Source organism: Apteryx mantelli, chromosome 11 (assembly GCF_036417845.1).
Source record: "Apteryx mantelli isolate bAptMan1 chromosome 11, bAptMan1.hap1, whole genome shotgun sequence".
Lineage (NCBI taxonomy): Eukaryota > Metazoa > Chordata > Aves > Apterygiformes > Apterygidae > Apteryx > Apteryx mantelli.
In genome coordinates, this window is record NC_089988.1 from 17,127,482 (window position 1) to 17,150,359 (window position 22,878).

The following is a 22,878-nucleotide window of genomic DNA, read 5'->3' on the forward strand; positions in this document are numbered from 1 at the left end:
TCAAAACAACTCCATTGAGACAACTTAGTTCCCTCTTTGGACAAGAAAGGGAAGTGCAGAGAACTGGATTTGACAGAGACATCTGCACTGAGGGTGTCTGGCCTGGGGTGAGATCAGCCTCCTCCTTGTTCTCAGTGAGCTCCCTTCTTACTCCGTTCTATGTGTCCTGCCTAGTTAAGAGATGGGAATCGGGGCTTCCAGAGTCGGACGTTTCCACCTCTTGCACATAACCATCCTCTGATGCGGCAATTTGTAATGCTGGAATCAGTCTTCCTTCAGTGCTTAGAGAAGGCCCACTGGTGATTATTTTAGTCTACTTCAATGAACATGATGAAAGAGTGGAAATCTTCAGGAGGGGTATTAATCTGGGGAGAAGAAATCTTGATCTGCCCTTGACCTTGTGTTTCCCCTGCTCTATTTGGCTGTGGATAAAATCTCAGTGCTCTCTCACATATTTCCACATGTCCTGATTAAACTGGTCATTTCTAAAGGCATCTTTGCATCAGACTCTCTGGACATATGCAATTTCCATAGTTTCCCAGTTTTCCTTTTTGTTACCGTTCTCGTTCTTACCGAGGAGGCACGGGGCCTTCTCCCCAGGCCCCGGACCATCACCACACAGACACCAATATGAGGAGTGGCAAAATGGCGTTTAATGAAGCGTGTCCTGCTCTTTTATAATGCTGTAAAGCCCCGCCTTCTTCTCCGGCAGCAGTGCTCCGCCCGTTACAACCTTCCCATGTTCCGCCCCGCAGTGCCTCCCTGCTCATCCTTTTTCCTCCACATCTCCCCCTCTCCCATCAACGTTGTTTCGTTATATCGAGCGGGACGCAACAAAACACGCGGAAGTGCGGCGTGTCTCGACGGGACCGCCATCGGGTGGTTCCTTGCATTAGTAGCTTCGTGAGCGGAGCTGTGTGCTGCCTCCCCTTCTTCCGCTTCTTAACGCAGGCGGTGTCCTTGTCTTCGTCGGTTCAGCGAAAACCTTAAAGGCATAGGCGGGATTGCTCATTTCCAACAGACTATATCCCCCCCCCAAAGCCCAGCCATTCCTCCAGAAGTTCTCCTTCTTGTTTTCGAGCGATCCAGACTTGGCCCGCTACTTTCAGCAAGGCTTTCTTAACGCAGCTCAGTATTACACACAAGCATAAGCCTATAATTATGAGGATTAGCAAAATGCGCAAGCCTTCAGCGAGCAGTCCTGTTAGCCACTGTGGTAGATTGCCAACCAGGTTAGTTAGCCATTCGTCTAATGGCGTTTATTGTGGGCTGCGTGCAAGCTTACATACAGGTGCACTTCGTTTCCACCCCTAGGCTGCGCGTCACACCGCGTGATCTTCCGCTACGCCTAGTCTACCGCTTCTCATGCAAATATCTTGTCTATGCAGTTTCCCAAGATCCACCACATCTCCCCCCCTTTCTAGAACCTCTTTTTCCTGTACTATTAATTGATATACTCTATGCTCATGTCTATCAAGCAGTTAAGCCGTACATGCCGTAAGCAATAATTCAGAATTAGCAAGCCGCAGCATATCGCTATTACTACTGTGAGTGCTATCAAGCCTAGTGTTATAAGCCATTTCTAATCAAACCATGACAAGATCCACGCCCCTGTGTTGACTTGTTCCCCGTCAGGAAAGTCTCTGTCGGCCCCGCCTCGGGGTTGAACGGGATGCAGTAGTGAGCTGCTCTGTGCGCCTGTGCTCATCTCCTCCAGTATGACTCTGCGGTCCCCGGAATCATGAAGCCGGCGATAAGCATCAATGCAGCCATGCAGCAGCATCCCGTCTGGCGTCGCCCTGTTCAGGATGGAATCTCACCAAGAATGATTAGTTACACCCCAGACCCTCCCGTACGTGCATTTAGGTCAGGTTTTATGCATTTCATTGGAACCCATCTTATCTGCTCCTCCCGTTTTACCGCAGCATACCCTCTTCCCTGTGATATCCACAAGAGAAGCAACGCTGTGGTCCCTTTCTCATCTGGTCCACCGCCGTGACAAGAGCCTGCGCTGCTGCTGTTCCCTGATTCTGTTTTTGCAGTACCGTGCGGATGACAACCGAAAGTGGTGTTCCTTTAGGGATCGTTTTCAGGATGTCCTGCGTCATGGCGTCACTCTGCTGCCAGAGGCACTCCATCATGACCGGACCCTGGGCCTCAGGGGGCAAGTCTGACTCTGCAATGGCCCGCTGGAGCCTGTCACAGAATTCAGTGAAGCTCTCTGCGTGTGTCTGTTTTATCTTTGTCCAGGGTGGCTCTACCTTTACTAGCTTCCCGAGTTCTTCATACACGGCCCGCGAAGCCTCTGTTGTGGCCATGACCTCCCGCCTTATTTCCTCTAATGCACGCAATAGGGTGTCGACCGGGGATGTTGTTACTTCTTCTCCGCCCTTCGGCTTCCCTTTCGGCTGTGTCTCTCCTATTGCACACCCCCGCAGCCTGCGCGTAACTTCTCGCAAGCCCCCGCCTTCCTCGTCGCTGCTATCTTCTCCGCTCTCCTCCTCAACCGGCAATCTCACCCGAACCTTCCTCCCTCCTTTCAAGGTCGAACTCTGGTCTCTCCGCTCTGATGGGCCGTTACCCTTCCTCCCTCGCTGCACTGCCTGACTCTCCCCACCTACAGCACCCTCCTCTGCCGGGGCCCACGGCAGCAGGGTCCTATCTTCCTCACTAAGCGTCTTCCTCAAAACTGCGCCAGGCACGCAATCCTCGGGTTCGGTCCCGTCGACCCCCCATCCCTCTCTGTCTTGTGCGAGATCTTGCCAGGGATACACCGGAGGCGGCTCCTGGGATTCCACTGGTAGGATCACTGGAACCTCCCCGCCTCCGCTCTCCCGTTCTTTCGCCGGGGCCTCCCCGCCCCCACTCTCCCGTTCTTTTGCCGGGGCCTCCCTCGCGCTCCGCAGGAGCATTCTTATCAGCCCCCACACCTTTAACTCCCTCGCGGATCCCCCGTTCATCGGGAACTCCGCCAGCGCTGCTGTGCATTGCAGCCACAGTTCCTCCCGCAGAATCTCCATAGGAGAAGTAATCGCTCCCTCCTTTACGAGCCTCTCTACACACGCTCGTATCGCGCCCGCCTTCAGCGGCGCCCGCCATTCCTTGGCGCAGGCCATCACTACCTTACATATGGCCTCCATAGTTCCGGATCCGGATCCCTTCCTCACGCTCCCGGTGCCTACGCCGGCCGAGCCGCCTCCTCGGTATCACGTCAGGGTCACCACTTGTTACCGTTCTCGTTCTTACCGAGGAGGCACGGGGCCTTCTCCCCAGGCCCCGGACCATCACCACACAGACACCAATATGAGGAGTGGCAAAATGGCGTTTAATGAAGCGTGTCCTGCTCTTTTATAATGCTGTAAAGCCCCGCCTTCTTCTCCGGCAGCAGTGCTCCGCCCGTTACAACCTTCCCATGTTCCGCCCCGCAGTGCCTCCCTGCTCATCCTTTTTCCTCCACACCTTTTCCCCTTGCTCTTTATCCTTTCAGGTACCTCCCAACTCTACATTTGCTGCTCTGAGATGCTGGGAGTCTAAAGCTTGCCTCTTCTTTCAGCAGTCTCCTTGTCTCTTTAGCCACCCCCTTTGTTGTGTTTTGGTCTATCCCTTCCAATATATCTGTCGAAAACATTTCAAGGAATTTTATTAATTGTGGAGAGTGGACCTCACTGGAGGCAGCTTGGACTTGGATACAGTTGAGGAGTGTCTTGTATCTTTTATTAAGCTGTTCCAAATTTTATTTTTGTTCGTTTGCAATTAAGACAAACCCTTCTGTGTCTGCTTGCAGCTAGTTTTCTAAGGAAAGCAGGAGGGAATCAGTGGCGCAGAGTCTAGTTGGAGGCCTGTAGCTAGCAGTGTCCCCCAGGGGTCAGTCCTGGGTCCAGTCTTGTTCAACTTCTTCATCAATGACCTCAATGAAGGGATAGAGTGCACCCTCAGCAAGTTTGCCAATGATACAAAACTGGGAGGAGTGGCCAATACACCAGAGGGCTGTGCTGCCATTCAGAGAGACCTGGACAGGCTGGAGAGCAGGGCAGAGAGGAACCTTATGAAGTTCAACAAAGGCAAGTGCAGGGTCCTGCACCTGGGGAGGAATAACCCCATGCACCAGTACAGGCTGGGGGTTGACCTGCTGGAGAACAGCTCTGCGGAGAAGGACCTGGGAGTGCTGGTGGACACCAAGTTAAGCATGAGGCAGCAATGTGCCCTTGTGGCCAAGAAGGCCAATGGTATCCTGGGGTGCATCAGGAAGAGTGTTGCCAGCAGGTCGAGGGAGGTGATTCTCCCCCTCTACTCAGCCCTGCTGAGGCCACATCTGGAGTACTGCGTCCAGTTCTGGGCTCCCCAGTACAAGAGGGATGTGGCACTACTGGAGCAAGTCCAGCGAAGGGCTACAAAGATGATGAGGGGACTGGAGCATCTCTCTTATGAGGAAAGACTGAGAGAGCTGGGCCTGTTTAGCCTGGAGAAGAGAAGGCTGAGAGGGGATCTTATTAACGTGTACAAGTATCTGAAGGGAGGGTGTCGAGAGGATGGGGCCAGACTCTTTTCAGTGGTGCCGAGCGACAGGACGCGAGGCAATGGGCACAAATCGAAACACAGACAATTCCATCTGAACATGAGGAAAAACTTTTTCACTGTGAGGGTGACAGAGCACTGGAACCGGTTGCCCAGAGAGGTTGTGGAGTCTCCTTCTCTGGAGATATTCAAAACCCACCTGGACGCGATCCTGTGCAACGTGCCCTAGGTGACCCTGCTTGAGCAGGGGGGTTGGACTAGATGATCTCCAGAGGTTCCTTCCAACCTCAACCATTCAGTGATTCTGTGAATTAGCCTGTCTATGCGAGTGTACATGCATTTAGGCACACATTATTCATCAAAAAGCATTTGCTACCAACACTCGGAATGGAGAAACTTTGTTCGGAGGAACTACTTTATTGAAATCAACATATTTCAGCTCTCCTGCCTTTCTCTCCTTTCTTCTTCCTCAGCCTCTTCTCTCTTTACAGAGCACTCCAGGGAAAGATTCACTGAATCACAGCACTCAGGGTGGACGAGACCTCTGGACATCACCTAGTCCCAGCCACCCTGGTCAATGCAGATGGAGCTAGATGAGGTTGCCCAGGGGCTCCCCCCACTTATGCATTGTCCACAAGGGTCCTGAGAGTGCGCTCCATCCATTGTGCAGGCCATTCATAAAGGTTTTAAACAGTCCTGCCCCACATGGTGATCACTGAGGAATGCCACTAGTAACCAGCTGCCACTTGGAACTTGTACCACTGATGACAGCGTTTCAGCCTGATGGCCCATCTAATCTTCCACCTGCCTTATGGTCCATTGATCCAGGACAGAGCTCAACAATTTGCCTCTAAGGAGACTCTGGGGGACTGTGCAAAAGGCCTGGCTAAAGGGAAGGTTCACAAAATCCCCTGCTTTCCCCTTGTGCACGCAGGCATTCATTTTATGGTAGAAGGCAATCAGGTTGGTCAGGCATGCTTTCCATTTCCCCTTGGTCAACGCATGCTGCCTCTTCCAGGCCTTGTCCTTCCTATGCTTGGAGATGGTTTCCAGGAGGATTTGCTCCATCCCCTTCCCAGGGACTGAGATGAAGATAACCAGCCTGTCGTTGCCCATACCCTCCCTCTTGCCCTCCTGCAAAACTGCTGAGATGTGTGCCTTTTCCCAGTCATCAGGAACCTCCCTGATTACCATATTTCATAGACAATTGGGAGCAGCGTTGCAGTGACTCCCGCCACCTCTTCCTGCATCCTGGGGTGCTTCCTGTCTGGTCCCAGGAACTTGTGTGTGCCCACTGGGCAAAAGTCCTCCCCAGCTGCACTGTCCTCTACCATGGGTGAAGCTTTGCTAACACAGATGCTGCCAAAGGACTTGGCGGCCAGGGAGGCGTGGCAGTAGACAAGACCAGGAAAAGGCAAGGTAAAAGAGGCAATGACTTCCTCAGCCTTTCCCCTCTGTTTGTCACTATGTCCCCTGCCCCACTGAGCAGGGAGAACACATTTTCCTTGGATGGCTGCTTTGTGCTGCCAGCGTCCTTACAGAAGCCCTTCAGGGTATCTCTTGCTAGATCCAGCTCCAGCTGAGCTTTGGCTTGCCTAATTCCATCCCAAACAAGATGAAATCCTCTCTGCTGCAGTCCAGGGTGGTCATTCTGTTATTCTTCTTACCTCTCCACCATCTCATGGTCACTGCAGTGACAGTCAACCTCCACATTCACATCCCCATCCAGCCTGAGCTTCAGGCAAGAAACCAAGGGGAGGGTGGCACCATCTACTTAGAGGCATGAACTACAGAGGTACAGAAATCACACAGCAGAAAAACCTGCATTTCTCCCCTCACCACTGAGGGGATCCAGGCAATGGATTTTCAAGTGGTTAAAGGTGGATGCAAAGAATTTCCAGCATAATGTAGATATGCCTGAGGCAGTGCCTCCCAGGCTGCCCTTACAGTCAACAGGCAGGAGAAGGTGTTCACCTTCCTTCCTTTAGATGGTCACATAAAGCACAAAGGACTCCTGTCCCAGAGACATATGCCCTGTGCCTGAAATGGGGCCTGAGATCATAGGCTTTCAGGATAGTTCAACTTGAAGGGACCACAGGAGGCCTGTAGTGCAATGTGCTGCTCAAAGCAAGGTCAGGTAGAGGGTCAGAAACCAAGGAATGCCCCTGCTAAAGGACTTCTGGGATGACAGAGAAGGAGAAGGCAGTAGAGGGTTGACAGGGTGGTACAAGTCCCATGGACAAAAGGGTTTCCTTTTTCCCCTTCTCCAGAGAATCAAATCCTCAGCTCTCCACAGAGAAGAAGCTGGGACATGAACTTTGCCACTGACATGGAGGCAGAGAAGCTCCTGAGTCCCTTACAGACAGAGGCTGGTCCAAAGGCCACCACCCCAATGGCACCAGACCCCCAGGCATGCCTGCCTTCTTGCTGGGCACCCTGCAGCCACAGGCAGGAGGTCTTCAAGGAACAGAGTATGGTCTTCAGCCTGCAGCCCTGGCCACCCAGCAGGTGTGGTGGGACCCCGCTCCTCTAGATGACACTGGGCTCTCCTGCATTTCCCCTTTGTGAAGCCTGCATCCCCTCCAGCTGGGAATACAGCCCAGCAGAGAGGGCCAACACAGGAAACACAGTCTCTATTCCAGGGTGTGAAGAGAGAGGGGAGGTCAGAGGGGGATCTGCTCATGCCCTGGGCAGTGATTCCCTCCCTGAAGCCAGTACAGCTCTGCTGATGCCCCGTAACCTGTGAGTCCACGAGATGGGACTGCGATCTGCTCTGGCTCTAAAGATTTCTCAGCCCTTCAGACCCTGGATGCAAAGCACCAGTGTGGGGACACCTCAGCGGTTGAAGGGCCTGAATGCCTCGTGTGTTCCTGAGAACTTTTCTGCATTCTCCTGGCACTGCTTTGACTCCTGTTGCCCATGGAGCAGAGACTCCTTTTGAGGATGAACTCGCTCACTGTGTGACTGAGGACAGGCTTGACCAGGCAGTACAGATGCCAGCAAGGCCTCAAAACCACAACAGTGTCCCCTGCCCAGGACTCTGCCTTCCAGCCCCTTCCTCCTAGAGGATTTGGGTTGGGATGGACCACCAGAGATCTCCAGGACCACGATCTGCTCTGAGCTGGGCTAACTTGACAGTTAGATCAGGTTGTAGGTGCTTTCTCCAGAAGAGTTTTCAAAGATTTCCTGTCCCCTGCCCCAGTGCTACTCAACTACCATGGATATTTCTTTATTTTTTCCTTCAACTCATTTGAAATTTCCCTTACTGCATCTTCTCCTTGTTGTCTCTTGTCCTTTCCTTCCCTTGGCCCACAGCCAGAGCATCCCATCTGCTTTGACTGAGGAGAATCACAGCCTCACCACCATGCACATCCTTGCTGGGATCTCCTGGGACCACGCCAACAGGCCGTGGTGGCCATCTCCAAGCAGAGCTATGCACTGCAGGTCCCTATGTGGTCTTAGATGAGAATGTATGGAGACATAACATGATCCAGGGCAGAGCCTGGGGGCCAATGCCAGGGCAGAGCTGGGGTAGCAGGCATGAGAAGAGAAGACCTCCAGCAGTTCCTCTCCACACCCTCGCAGGGAGTGATGCACCCAGCAGTGCTCCTAAGAGAGGATGGTGACAAAGGACAGGGGGCACCATGAGCTGCTTTGCTGGGAGACCATCTGTGCAGGGTCTGCGAGTCCTGACAGGTGGTGCTGGTGGCTGTAGCCCTTGAGAAACCCACAGTCTTGCTAGCAGCAGCAAGTCCCCTCCATGACCGTTGGGAGCTTCTGGAGTGTCATGGCTCCCATCAGCACCCCATCCCTGCACTGTCCCAGGCCTGCTGCCTTGCATCTGGCCCCATGGCCCCACTGTACAGGCATCACACAGGACAGGGTGTGTTCTGGGGTGGGGAAACATCCCCCCAACATAGTCCCCATGATAGTCCTTGGTGCCCTGTCTCCCTCAGCTCTCCTGCCTGACAGCCTCCCACCAGCCCCCAGACCCTGCCCAGACCTGATCCTTTCCACCGGGATCAGCAGAAGGCCATGCTCTGGGGTCTGATGAGGTCTGAGCCCACAGAGAGGCCATGCAGGGCAGCCACTGCCACCACACACGTGCTGAGGCCAGCAGGCAGATAGAGTGGGTTACACTCAGAGATCACCCCTCTCCAGGACCAGAGGGAATGGCCAGTGCTGGAAATGACTGGTATGAGGGGCTGGGTGTGTGAGGAGTTTCCTGGGGCAGTTTCTCTTCTCTGTTCATGCAGCAACAAGCTGGGCTGCATCTTTGCACTGAGGCACCCTGCTTGAGGACCCCTTGGGAGGAGGATGGTCTAAATGCCCAGCAGATGGCCCCAGGACCTCCTCTGCATGCTCCCTGCCAGCCCTGCAGAAGACCCAGCAGAGGCCTCGTCCTCCCAGGGCTCACAGCTGGACATCCAGTCCTCCAGCTGGGCAAGAAGCCTTCTCTGGGGGGGAGAACTTTTGGGGTAAGGACCACCACACAGTGCAGGCAGGATTGTTTGAAGGAAATGTGCTGGGGACATGGCATAAGGGACAGCAGCTTTGGAGGAAGAGCCCAGTGTACAGGCACTGCACCTGCAAGAACCTACTTTATTACAGAGATACTGTGATGGAGTCAGCTCTGACCCAGTGTTGGACACAACTTTATATGGGCACCAGCTGAGACAGAGCAGTCTCAGTAAAGATGGAATGAATCCAAGAATTTGTGCAGCAACAGGGTGACAAATAATAATAAAAACAGTAATAATAGTCATAAAAACAAACAAAGAAACAAAGCTCAGTCCTGGTACGGGACACAGGGGGAGTCATTTGTGGAGAACAATGGCAATGTTACCTCTGCTGAAAAAGGTCCATGAAATCACTTTCCTCAGGGCATCTTTCAGCTCCTTGTTCCTCATGCTGTAGATGAGAGGGTTCATTGCTGGAGGCACCACCGCGTACATAACAGCCAGCACCAGATCCAGAGTTGGGGAGGAGAGGGAGGGGGGCTTCAGGTAGGCAAACATGTCAGTGCTGACGAACAAGGAGAACACGGCCAGGTGAGGGATGCACATGGAAAAGGCTTTGTGACGACCCTGCTCAGAAGGGATTCTCAGCACAACAGCGAAGATCTGTACGTAGGACAGCACAATGAAAACAAAACACCCAAAGGCTACACAGGCACCAACCATAATGAGCCCAACTTCGCTGAGGTAGGTGTCTGAGCAGGAGAGCTTCAGGATCTGTGGGATTTCACAGAAGAACTGGTCCACTGTGTTGCCTTGGCAGAGTGGTATGGAAAATGTGTTAGCAGTATGCAGCACAGAATGGAGAAAACCACTGCCCCAGGCAGCTGCTGCCATTCTGACACAAGCTCTGCTGCTCATGAGGGTCCCATAGTGCAGGGGTTTGCAGATGGCAACAAAGCGGTCATAGGCCATGACAGTGAGGAGATAATATTCTGCTGAAAATAAGAAGACAAACAGAAAGACTTGAGCAGCACATCCTGAGTAGGAAATGGCCCTGGTGTCCCACACGGAATTGGCCATGGATTTGGGGACAGTGGTGGAGATGGTGCCAAGGTCCAGAACAGAGAGGTTGAGGAGGAAGAAGTACATGGGGGTGTGGAGGTGGTGGTCACAGGCTACGGCTGTGATGATGAGGCCGTTGCCCAGGAGGGCAGCCAGGTAGATGCCCAGGAAGAGTGAGAAGTGCAAGAGCTGCAGCTCCCATGAGTCCGCAAATGCCAGGAGGAGGAACTCATTGAGGGAGCTGCTGTTGGACATTTTGCTATCTCCGGGCATGGGGGACTGTGCAAAGAAGAAAAGACATTGAGAAGTTAGTAGTTCTCATACAAGCCCTCACATTGCCTCTCCCTTTACTGAGAGGACCTTTTGGAGGAAAGTTCCTTTGCTTGAGCTCCACTTTCCCCTGGCTGAGTGTGCTGTGAGGAACAGGGTCCTCTGCCCATGGGCTCCGGAGCAGTCAGTCCTGCTGTAAAGCAGTAGGCAGAGGGGAATGGGGGTGACCAGCTCTGACATTCACACAATTTCTGTCAGGTGAAATCCACTCATCATAAAATGGCTTTTCAGCATCTTCACTCTGAATTCTAAAGAATGAGGTTTGAGGAACAGTTTCAGGGATTTTTTATTTTCTTTCAGATGTTGTTGTCACCCCTGGGGAGTGTTCCTCCAAGGTAGAAATCCTTGGCATTTCTACTGTGTCATGAGAGAAAAGCATCCACTGTCATTCTTGCAGAGCGAGGCCAGCTACTCTGTCTATTAGTCTCATTCCCAGCTGGCCGGTGCTTGCAACTCTTTCAGCTGGAGGATGATCACACTCATATATGTTGCCCTAGAAAAAAACAGCCCCCAGTTTCAAAGTGCACAGCTCCAAACTTCTCGCCCTTTCTCTGGGCACCTGAGGGAGCTCTCCACACTCCCCTTCTAGCCAAGCACACACAGGGCTCTTTTCAGATGCCCACATACAGCCTCCCACCACCATCTCCATACTCTCAGCATCTCTGCACCTTCCTCATGGGGCTCTCAGATATCACAGAGGTGCTATGAGACAGCAGTGCCTTTCTAGAGGGCAGCATGCAGCCTGGCAGGACACCACAGGGAAACGGTCAAAGGAACCTTAGGACTGAAGATGGGCTCTCCTTTCAGGAGAATCCGCTCATTTCCCAGCCCCACAGACTGCATTTCCTGGAGCTCCACAGTTTAGAAGGGGGCTGGGGCAATGTCATTCCCATGCAGACCCCTCTGCCGCACAACTTGTAGCATCCATGTCCGAACTGCAGCTGACACTTCCCACCCCGGAGAGCCCAAGAACAAGAACAGGAGCATCATGGACAGGAGGGTAAACAAGGAGCAGCACCATGATCCTGCTGCCAAGGGAGGCAAGAAGAGAGAAACAGAAGGGAACTCAGGAAAGCCTTCACCTTTACCAGCTAGGCGTGCCACCTCACAGGCAGTGACACCGCAGGGCAGACACTCTCAGTCCCTTTGTCAGACTGCATGAAATGGGCTCATAGCAGGAGAGATGCCCCTGTCCTCTGCCAGAGGTCTGGCTGCAGAGGAGGCGGCTCATGCCCTGCAGTTCCCTCTCATTCCCTGCCCATCCCTGCTGCCTGGAGCTGTCCCTGCTGCCAGCTCTTTCTCTGTTCTAACATCTTCTCCCACTCAGTGCTCACAGACCCCATCCCACCCGCTTGGTGCTCAGCTCTGCCCTGCAGAAACCTCCTGGATCAGGGCACCGTCTAGGGGCATCTCTGTGCACACACATCCTATGGAACAGGTCACGTAAACTCCTATGAGGCCACAAAGGTGATGTTGATGCTGCCTGCTGGCGAAATTGGGGATGAAATGGCTTCCTGAGCTTTCCCACTGACCTATTAATCTCTCAGAGTGAAGGTTTAGGAGTCCCAGATCCTTGACAAAACAGAAAACTTGTTCCTTCATTCTCCCTGCCAAAATTAGGAAACTGAAAGTGCAGATACCTGAAGAAAAGCTCCTTCCCTTTCAAGTGGCCTTTCTCTTGATCTCCTCTTGAAAAGACCCCTTGCACATATCCTGTGCATGAGCTACAGCTGTGAGCAGCCCTGACCCACACAGCACCCTCTCAAGAGGAGAATGAACCTACCCTGTTAGTGGTCGCTCCTCTCACCCAGAGTTTCTCCCTACAGTGCTGTGGGGAGCTCCATGGGCAGGCTAAGGGCTCATCCTCGCAGACAGCACAGTCACTGCCCCGGGCACACAGCACCCTGGGGTGCAGGGACACTGTTCTGAATCACAGCCCTGCACAGACCTGTGTGTGCTCCCTGGCTTCACACCCTGCAGGCACCCCTAGCAGAATGGAGCTGCACACCCTGTCCCTCTGATGGTGTGGCAGGGAATCCCTCCTCTGAAGCATCTCCTCCTCTGCCTATGCACTGGATGTGCCAGCAGAGCAATCCTTAAAAAGCCTATCAGTTATGGGATGGGAGGGGTTCAGAAGACCTCTCCAGGAAGCCCCTTCAGTAGCATTGCCCTGCAGCCAGAGACTTACCATGTCAGGGGCTGTGAAGATTTCTCCCACAAGCAGCTCTCCTCTCTCCTCCCACTCCACACAGCCTTGCACTTCTCTCTACCTTCTCTCCTCTCATGGCAGCAGCAGCAGGCAGTGCCCAGAGCCCTACTGCTCTTTGCAGAGGAGCTGCTCCTGCACACAGCTGTCTCTGGGCTGTGCTGCCCAGTTGCCATGAGCTCCCTCCATCCCCAGAGCTTGGCCCCGCTCAGGAGCAGAGGCCCAGCTGAGCTCATGAATTTGTCTGTCCCTTGTGTTCCCTCCTCCTGGGAAATGTTCACTCCAATAAACTAAAATAATCACCAATGGTCCCTCTCTAAGCACTGAAGGAAGACCAATTCCAGCATTACAGATTGTTTCATCAGAGGATGGCTGTCTGCAGGAGGTGGAAATGTCCCACTCTGGAAGCTCCGATGCCCATCTCTTACCTAGACAGGACATGTAGAAAGGAAAAAGAAGGGATTGACACCTGGTTCAGGTGCTGATTCAGATGAGTCAGTCTGGGCATCTCAAGCCCATTTAGAAGCCCCTGGAATGCAGTGGGATTCAGCTAACTCCTGTGAACTCCACAAACACACAGCAGGTGGGATTCCCTTTGCCCAAGCTGAAGTGTGCACAACACAGATGTCTGCATGGGAGCTCCTTGTCTAAGCTCCCTTTGTAATCACCTGAGATGGAGGGTGGGAGTCAGTTGCTCACACACAAACACCTGGTGAGATTGGAAGAGACAGAGGTGGTCCCAGGTATGTGCCAGTGTCTGCTTGTTCTCATGGAGCAACTGGGAGACCCACATCCTTCTAGAGCATGATGTGGGGGCCAGGTGGAGAATTCCCTTGGCCATCTGAGATGACACTAGATGCCCACTACTGTTAGAGCACCCCTCACTATGATGCTGAGACACATGGAGATGCCTACAGTGCAAACTGCTAATGTAATTCAGTGCACACACTTGATGTAATGACATAGAAATCGGCTGGAAGGGCCATGTCAGATGCCTGGGGTTTCTAGCACAACTGCATGGATGGGACCTATGGGAAAACCATACCCCTTTGGAGTGGTTGCTGGGCAGACAACCCAGGTTATCTCAGGCTTTCTACCTGTGCCCAGACAACTGAATCCCACCACTGCCTTTAGGCCAAGTCCATCCCGACTGCATTCAAGCGTGCTGCATAAATGGGAGGCACATGACACCAAGGTCTCTGCTCTAGTCTCTGCACTCTCAAACCCTTCTTGCTCCTCTCTGCTTGAACCTCTTCTCACCCCCAGGTGATATGAACAGGGACTGGGCTAATGATGACCTCAGGGTGCCTGGATCACAGGCTGCCCAGGCCCAGGGACTTCTTCAGGGACACCTTGTCCTGCCTGGAGATCGCTTCACCTCTGTCACAGGCCCCATGCTGCTACAAATCAGCTCATGCAGCCAACCCCTCTCCTGGCATTCCTGCACAGCCCAACTCTGGTTCTTGCTGGCCTTGGGCACTGCAGGTCTTTGCCCTCTTATTGAGAACCTCCTTTCACCATTACATTGCCACCTGCTATCTAGGCCAGCATGGCTCTGCTCTGAAGTGGGGCCATTGCACACACAGTGTCTTTGTCTCTTGGTAACAGGTTGCAGCACAACCAATCTGCTCTCTGTGCACAGCTGGTGCTCTGCAACCCTAATATATGCAAATGTATGCAGCCTGGGGTAGAGACAGGAGCAGATGGAGATGTACAAGCTGTCACAGGACTGAAACATCATTGGAATGATTGATATGTGGTGGGATCACTCATATGATTGGAGGGCTGTGCTTGTAGGGTACAATGTCTTCAGGAGAGACTGTCAGAGAAGATGAGGAGGGAGGATGCCTTCTGTGGGAAGGGTCAGCTCGGATGTGTGGAGCTCTTCCATGGGAGAGACAAGGGTTTGGGTGAGTGCTTGTGGGTGAGCATCACAGTAGGGGTGACATCATGATGGCAGCTACAGACCACCTAATCAGGGTGAGCAGGTGGATGCAGTCTCCTTTAAGCAACGTGAGCAAGTCTGTGGATCACAGGCCTTGGTTCTTTTCACGGGGACATTAATCCCCCTCACATGAACTGCAAGGGCAAACAGCAGCTTGCAAGCAGGCCAGGCGTTTCTGGAGAGAATCAAGGACAACTTCTTCACATAGCTGCCAGATGGGCTGATGTGGGTGATGCTTTCTTGTATCTGGAAATTTCAAAGAAGGAGGAATGGATCAGGGATGGGATAGCAGGAGAAAGGCAACTGTTAGATCCATCTTCAGAAAAGGCCACAAGGACAACCTCGGGAGCTGCAGGCAGTTCAGCCTCACTTTGGTTAGGAGTGAGTCATGGAATGAATCCTCTCAGATCACATTTCTGGGCACATGAAGGAGAAGAAGGTGCCTGGGAACAGTTAGCATGGATTTACCCAGGGTAAATTCTGCCTAACAAACCTGATTGCCTTCTATCATTAAAAAAACCCCTCTATTTGTGGATGGAGAAGAGTAAGTGTCCTTTCCCTAGACTTTAGCAAACTGTTTGACACTGTCTCCCACAATATTCTTGCTTGCACGTTAGAATGTTACAGTCTAGAAGAGTAGACAGAGGGATGGGTAAAAACCTGCTTGGATGACCAGAGGCTCAGAGAGCAGTGGTGAATGGGTAGTATTCTTCCTGGAGGCCAGGGAGAAGTGGAGCACCACGGGTCTCTCCAGGAACTTGTCCTGCCCAACAACTGTATTAGTGACATGGAAGAGGCAACACTCAAGATGCTTGTTGATGACCCCACACTGCAGAGGGGCCCAGCCATATCCTTGAGGGCTGCCACTGAGAGGGACCTAGAGAGGCAGGAGGAATGGGCTGTCAGCAACCTCATGGAATTCAACAAGGACAAATGACAGGGCTTGCACCTGCCATAAACCAACACCCCACTGTGTCACTGGCTGGGGCCTGAGGGCCTGGGGAGCAGAGCTGTGGAAAAGGACGTGAGGGTGCTGGGGGACAGGAGGCAAAACATGAGCCAGCAGCATTCCCTGGCAGCAAAGAAGGCCAGAAGCATCGTGAGCTGTATGAGCAGGAGCACAGCCAGGAGGTGGAGGGAAATGGTGATCGCCTTCTAGTCAGTATTCATTAGAGCACATCTAGAACCCTGCATCCAGGTTTGGGTTCCCAGAACAAGAAAGAAGTTGATAAGTGGGAGTGAGTCTGGCTGAAGGCCCTCACAGTAGTCAAGGAGCTGGAGCACTTGCTCTGTGAGGAAATGGGGCTGGTTCCACTTGGAGAAGAGATGGCTTTGGAGGGATCTCATAGCACCCTTCCAATGGCTACAAGGAGGTGGAGCCAGGCTCTTCACCAGGGTGCATGGTGGGAGGACAAGAGACAATGGGCATAAGTTGGAAGAAGAGATGTTCATGCAGGAGATAAGGAGAAGCTTTTCCACTACGAGGATGGTAAAGCATTGGAAGTGGTTGCCCAGAGAGGCTGTGTAGTCTCCTGCCTTGGAGGATGCCAAGACCAGACTCGATGAAGTCCAGAGCAACCCTAGTTTGACCCCAGAGCTGACCCTGCTGTGAGGAAGCAGATTGGCCTAGAGACCTGCTGAGGTCCCTTCCACCCTGAAGGTGTCCACGATTCTTCCCACTCTCAATCTTCGCTTGTTGATGTCAGGCAAAGCACGCAGATTGCCTGTGCCAGTGGAAGCAGGCCAGCCTTCTTGTCCTCCTCCAGTCAGAATTATTCAGATGCAGGGCTTCTTGGCAGGAATCCCCAAGACAGACATGATCAATCCTTGGCTTCACTTTTAATTTCCTTGGTTTTTTTTTTCCCATGTCTTCTAACTCTGTCCCTTTTACCACCCTGATCCTGTCCCATACAGCCCACCCCACCCCTGCTCATCCTGAACTCATTGGCGCTGGTGCGGTTTCTTTTGTTTGTTAGGGGGTTTTTTGTTTTTTGTTTTTTGGGTTTTTTTTTTGATTTGGACAACAGATACCTCATGAAGATTTACAAGAGAAGTGTCAAGTCCTGTGCCTAAGTGGAAAAAAACACATTCATGAGGAGAGATTGAGCGACCTGGGCTTCTTTAGCCTGCTGAAGTGGAGGCAAAGGGCAGTATAGGAGGAGCCTGTGACTGCTTGAAGGGTGGGTTCAGAGATGATGGAGCTTTTCTTAGTATAGGGAAACAGCATGAGAAGGGGAAAGAGCCACAAAGTGCATCTTGAGAGGTTCAGACTGGACTTCAGGTCAAAAGAATGTCACTCGAAGGGCAGTGCTGAGTTGCAACAGGTCACCCAGAGGGAGTATGTGATCAGCCCCTGCCTTTGTGTTTCAAGGAAAAGCAAGGGAGGACAGGAAGACATTAGGAGAGTGAGAGCAAGGTGGGGAAGCAGCTTGGGTGTGTACAGTGTGCAGGGAAAGAGGCACAGGCGTGGGAAAGCATAGGACAGCCTGTGGTGGAGATGGCCGAGGGCACTGCCAGGGCTGAAAGCTCCCAACACAGCTAGGTCTTTGTCCTTTTGGCTATGGCTGGTGTCTCTGCCACCGAGGCCCACAAGAAGACACCATTCCTTAAAGCACTGTGGCCTTGCTGCCTCCTTGTCCCTTGGGAGTCCAGGAGGTGCCGTATCATGGTCCTGCACTTAGCGTCGTGCACCCTACCCACACACTGCCCACAAGAAGAGCCCTGAGCAATGCATGATGGAAAGCATCACCCTTCCCAGGGACTGGCTGTCAGGGCCTGGTCACTCTGCTCGATAACACACATCGAGGTTGACTTGGCATCAGAGCCACCCTCACATTGCCTTTGCCTACCTGCAATCAGGGCCTCCAACTTTCGGCTCTAATCAGCCCCTGGGGAGCCTTTCTTGATTATGGCCCTCAGTGGGACTCATTATCTTTCCAAGAAACTTGGGATTTGCTTCTTGAGAGGTTGCTTCAGCCTCTTCTCAGCATCTGAGGTTCATGGGCCTAGCACCAAATACATTCGAGGAGTCATTAAAATGCAAAAAAAACCCTAGGGAGCCATGCCTCTTGCCATAATTTTCTTCAGCTCTTCAATTCTTGTGTGGTTAATTGGAAAGTTTGCAGGAGTGTATTTAGAAGAGAAAGAGGTCAATGAGCACCTGAAAAAGAAAGATGTCTGCTTCTTAAGCTTTCTTGATTCTTCAGTTTTCAGAATAAGTCACACCCACATTCCCCAATTCATACTGATCCACAGTGACTCCTAATGAATTCTGGACATGTAGGCAAAGCAGTATTTTTGATAGGAGACCTGTATGGAGAACCTTCCTCCCCAGCTCCCCAGCCCTGCCATTTCCCTCAGCAGCCACTGGAGACTTCACATCACTCTTTTGAAAATCGAACCTTTTTCCACTCAAGGCTGTAGCTGAATGGTACAGCTCATGTGCACCAATTCCCACCTGCTTTCCTTAGAGAACTAGCTGCAGACAGACACAGAAGGGTTTGCCTTAAGAGCAAACAAACAAAAATAAAATTTGGAACAGTTTAATAAAAGATACAAGACAGTTGTCAACTGTATGTCAAGTCCAAGCTGCCTCCAGTGAGGTCCACTGCCCACAAGACGCAACCTTCCTTGAAATGTTTTCAACAGATAGATAGGAAAGGATAGACCAAAACGCAACAAAGGAGGTGGCTAAAGAGACAAGGAGACTGCTGAAAGATGAGGCAAGCTTCAGACTCCCAGCAGCTCAGAGCAACCACTGGAGAGTTCAGCATTATCTGAATAGTTAAAGAGCAAGGGGAGGAGGAAACCTGGGAAACTATGGAAAATGCATATGCCCAGAGAGTCTGATGCAAGGATGCCTTTAGAAATGACCAATTTAATCAGGACATGTGCAAATATGTGAGAGATCACTGAGACTACATCCACAGCCTAATACACAGACCAGGGGAAACACAAGGTCAAGGGCAGATCGATATTTCTTCTCCCCAGATTAATACCCTTCCTGAAGTTTTCCACTCTCTCATCATAGGAAAACATTGACACTAAAATCAGCCAATTATTTGAGCTGATGAAAGGGTGTTCATATTTTTGAAATGTTGAAACCAGTTCTTCACCTTTCCAGGCAGAGCTCAGGGGTCCAACCACAAGCACCCAGTGGCACTTGGAGAGGCCGCGGTGTCTCTGAGGGACCTGCCTGGGCCTGGCAGCTCTCGCAGGGGACCTGCGGGAGACCAGAGCTCCTTGGAGCTGCAGAGGGACGCTGTGCAGAGGGGACCAGGGCACCTGCAATGTCACCAGCCATCCATGACCTTGTCACTGCATCCCACCCTAGCTCTGAAATTTACTTTCCCTTTCAAAAAAAAAAAAAACTCCCCAAAAGACCAGTGTATCAAAAAAGAACCAAACATAAAAAGGCAGTAAGAACACAAAGAAGTTTCAAATGTTGAAAAGTGTAACAAAATATTTTTTTTTGCTTTAGATAATTTATTTAATTTCTTTCTTGTTTCATTTTTATTGTCAGTTTCCAAAGATTTCTTCTAGAATAAGGCCTACACTATTAAAAAGGATGTTTTTGTGTCTTCAACAAGTCCAGTGCCCTCAAACCAATCCCGGCCCACAATCTTTCTTGCCACTCCTTGCTCTTTGCACACAGCAAGTCGCACCATGAGGTGTCGAGCTCTCACAACTGATAGAGGAAAGCAGCCCGATCAGCTTCACAGCTTTACTGAAGCACATGAGAAGACAAGACTGTCTGCACCAACTACGTATACGAGTGGGATCCCCCATTAGACTTTGCTAATAGGAGAAAAGGACAACTGCTACACGTCTAGCCTAGCAAAACTTGTGGTTGAACAGATCCCAGAAGTGTTAACTTCAAGAATCTCCAGCAAGGAACCCTTTCTGAAAGACGACCTCCTATGCTCCAAATACGCTAAGCTGCATGTTTCTATGTATTTCACAGTCTATGTGGGATATCTGGCTGCGGATCCTGGCAAGAGCTGAGGAAACGCAAGGCCTGAACCTCAGCGAAGGCAGCAGGCTGCCAGCATCCCTGGCTCACACCACCAGGGCAGCCTGGGCCCTGCAAGCCAAGGCACCTCCTCACCTCACAGTGCTCCCAATCTCTCCATCCTGGCAGCACTCCCCATGCACAGCGCTGCTCTCTCCAGACAGCTCTTCCTGTGTGCAGCTCCAAGATACTGGGGCCATCGTCTGTCCCCATCTCAGCCTACCCCACCACTGTGACACGCTGCACCCCTGTCCCACACTTCATAGAGGGTTGCCAGCCAACATGCAGCTGTGCTTCGGGGACACACAGGGGACAGGACCTGACAAGGCAGCACCCAGGGAACCCCCAGGGGCCCCAAAACAAACTGAGACCACCTCTCCAGACCTTCCAATCCCTTCTAGTTCTCCAAGGCCTTGCAACAGGCACTTCCTCTCAACAGCCACGCACAGCCCTGCTCAGGCTCACTTTCTACCTCCAGGAAGCAGAGAGCAAGTGCTCTCCCAGGGGCTCAGCACGCCAGCTCTTGCCTCTCACTTTTGCCTCACATGCCCTCAAGGCACTCACCCAACCAGCCTCCCTAATGAGGTCTCCCTTTTGGCAGTTGAATGGAGGAGTCTGAATAATTTCGGCACCACTCCCCCTCTCTCGCTTCTTGCTCAGGGGGATCACAAATGGCCATGTGGCAGCACACACACACCCTGACCAGCATGCACAGGGCCAGGGCACCAGTCCCACACAAGCAGGCTTCCAACAAGGAAAATGGACCAAGGCTTCTGCTGCTCTCAAGCATTTGCATTCCCCTCTCTCAGCAAGGACTGCCCAGGCAAAGCGTTGAGACAAGCCAGCAGGCTTCAGCAGTACGTGGGACACATAGAAAATCCAGTGAAGACTTGGCCTCCACGGTCTCACATGCCATGGCACAGGGAGAGTCCGAGAGCACCACCAAAGTCACCCACTGAAGGAGCTTGGAGTGTGGCAGAGCAAAACTTGTTAGTCCTCATTTTTGGTACAAGGAGCTCTCCTCTAAACCAGCACCAGGGGGCAGGCTGCAGGAAGGACCACTGCTCTCTCTTAGCAAGCAATGACCCCCAATGCTCCTCTCATTAGCACCTGGATTTTCCAAGGCTGCAGGCAGACTATGCCATGAGGGCCTCAGGGGGCACGAGTTGGAGAAAAAGAGTGGTCACAATGCAAAAGCTCTAGGAATCTCCCCTCAAAAATGCAGCAGAAACTCTAAAAGTGCTCAGGTAGAAAACACCAAGGGTCATGTGCTTCAAGCACACAGGGTCTAAAATGCCTGCCAAAAAGCCAGGAGCCTCCTTGGAGGATGGCTGTGCTCACCACCACTCTCTTAACTAGCTACTCGCAGCAATGCATCTAGAGCTAAGTGGGGCTCCTCATACCCACCTAAAGATCAGGCAAAAAATAGCGCTTTGCCCATGTCAACAGTGGCAGCACCTAACGACACCACACTTAGCACACTCATGCCTACACCTGGGCTGCTCTGTCATTTCCCTGCTGCATCACAGGATGGTCACACTACAGCGGGACAGTGGAGGAACTTGTCAAAACTGCAACAAGAAGGAAGAGAGACCTGGGCTGTGCATCCCTTACAGGGCACTCTGGCCTTGCCTTGCCTACTCAAACGGACTCCTTGTCTAGGGAGATTGTGCACAGGAAGGCATCAGACCTTTCTAGCTCATCTCCCAAGAACATACCTGCCAGTCTCCAAAGACCACCTCACCAGAAGGCCTTCACTCCTCCAAAGACCTGCCAGCACACTAATAGCCAGCCAGCCACGAGCAAACCCCACAGCCTCCTCCTCCCTCAGCAAACACTGCTGCAGAGGAAAGCTCTGACTAGGAAAAGTAAATGAGATGAAAGCAGGGGAAAAGCAGACTTGGTTTTCATCTCAGAGCAAGCAGAAACACTCCCTGTCCTTTAGTCTGGATCCTGCCTGCAGAGCCTGCAAGAGCTGAGGAAACTCAAGGCCTGAACTTCAGCGCACAGAAGGCAGCAGGCTGCTGGCACCCCTGGCTCATGCCACCAGGGCAGCCTGGGCCCTGCGAGCCAAGGCACATTCTCACCTCTGAGTGCTTCCAGCTCCCCAGCCTGGCAGGTCTCCCCATGCACAGCACTGCTCTCTCCAGACACCTCTTCCTGCCTGCAGCACCAAGACACTGGAGTGATCCCCGTCCCCGCCACAGGCCACCCCACCACTGGGATATGCCACACCCACTGCCCGACACCTCATAGAAGGTTGCCAGCCAACATGGGCATCTGCAGCAGGGACACACAGGGCACATGACCACACATGACAGCAGCCAGGTGATCTGCAAGGGCCCCAAAACACACCAAGACCAACTCTCCAGTCCTTCCAGTTGCTTCTAGTCCTCCAAGGCCTTGCAGCAGGCACTTCCTCTCAACAGCCAGGCACAGCCCAGGTCCTCTTCAGTTCCCACGTCAAAGAATCAGAGCACAGAGATGCTGTTCAGACCTTGAAAAATCTCACAGTCCCTGGGGTTTGGATGGGGCAGAACTTCTACAGCACATGAACACTGGAAATCAGAGATTACTAACTTCACTGCTCACACCAGTGCTAGATTCATTTAGCAGCCTAAAAAATCAAGCTGGACTCCCTGGCCACGCGTAGCAGGTTGTAAGAAGTGCAAAGTCAAACTCCATGTCTACGTTTACCAGTGAACATCAGCCTCATTTGAAATGTAGCACTACAAACTCATGGTGATGGAGTGGAATAACATTTGTGTCACATGATGTGGAATATTATCATCTACTTCTGCTTGATTTGTTAGTTGCATTTCTGTATTGCTGTAGAGCTTTGCAGCTGTCAGTCCCTCCTCTGGGCACACTCAGCAAACCCAGAAGTGACCTCACCACCAACATCCAAACCATGTGCCTTCTCCTGCTCTATCAGCTGCTCAGGTATAGCGACCTCACAAGCGCATTACCCCAGCATGTGCCTGCTGCTGGCCTATGGGCTTCAGAGTCACAAGTTTCCTCAAGGTAACTTCCCCAGCCATTTTCTATTGCCGGCCTGTCAGGTAGTCTGGCAAAAGAGACCTCCCAATCAATGTCCACACCTATCTGCCTGCTGCTGGCCTATCAGGGACTCAGAAGAAGAGGACCTCACAGTCACCTTCACAGCCACGTGCCTGTCATTGGCCTACAACCCCCTGATAAAGCAGTTACCTCACTATAACTTCCCCAGCCATGAGCCAAATGCTGACCTATCAGCTGCTCAGGCAGAAGTGAGCTCCAAAGCACATGTCCCAGCTGTGGACCTGCTGCTGCCCCATCAACTGTTCACCTGGAAGTGACCTCACAAGCA

The 22,878-nt window shown here is 52.2% G+C and overlaps 1 long non-coding RNA gene across 1 annotated transcript; it reads right to left on the reverse strand.

Moving 5' to 3' along the window:
• Positions 1-631: 631 nt before the first annotated feature.
• Positions 632-3,238, reverse strand: LOC136993071 (uncharacterized). The gene is made up of 2 exons (XR_010885352.1): positions 3,123-3,238; positions 632-1,799 (listed from the first exon to the last, which is right to left on the reverse strand). It is a non-coding gene; the product is annotated as an uncharacterized lncRNA (long non-coding RNA).
• Between the last annotated feature and the right edge of the window lie 19,640 nt (positions 3,239-22,878).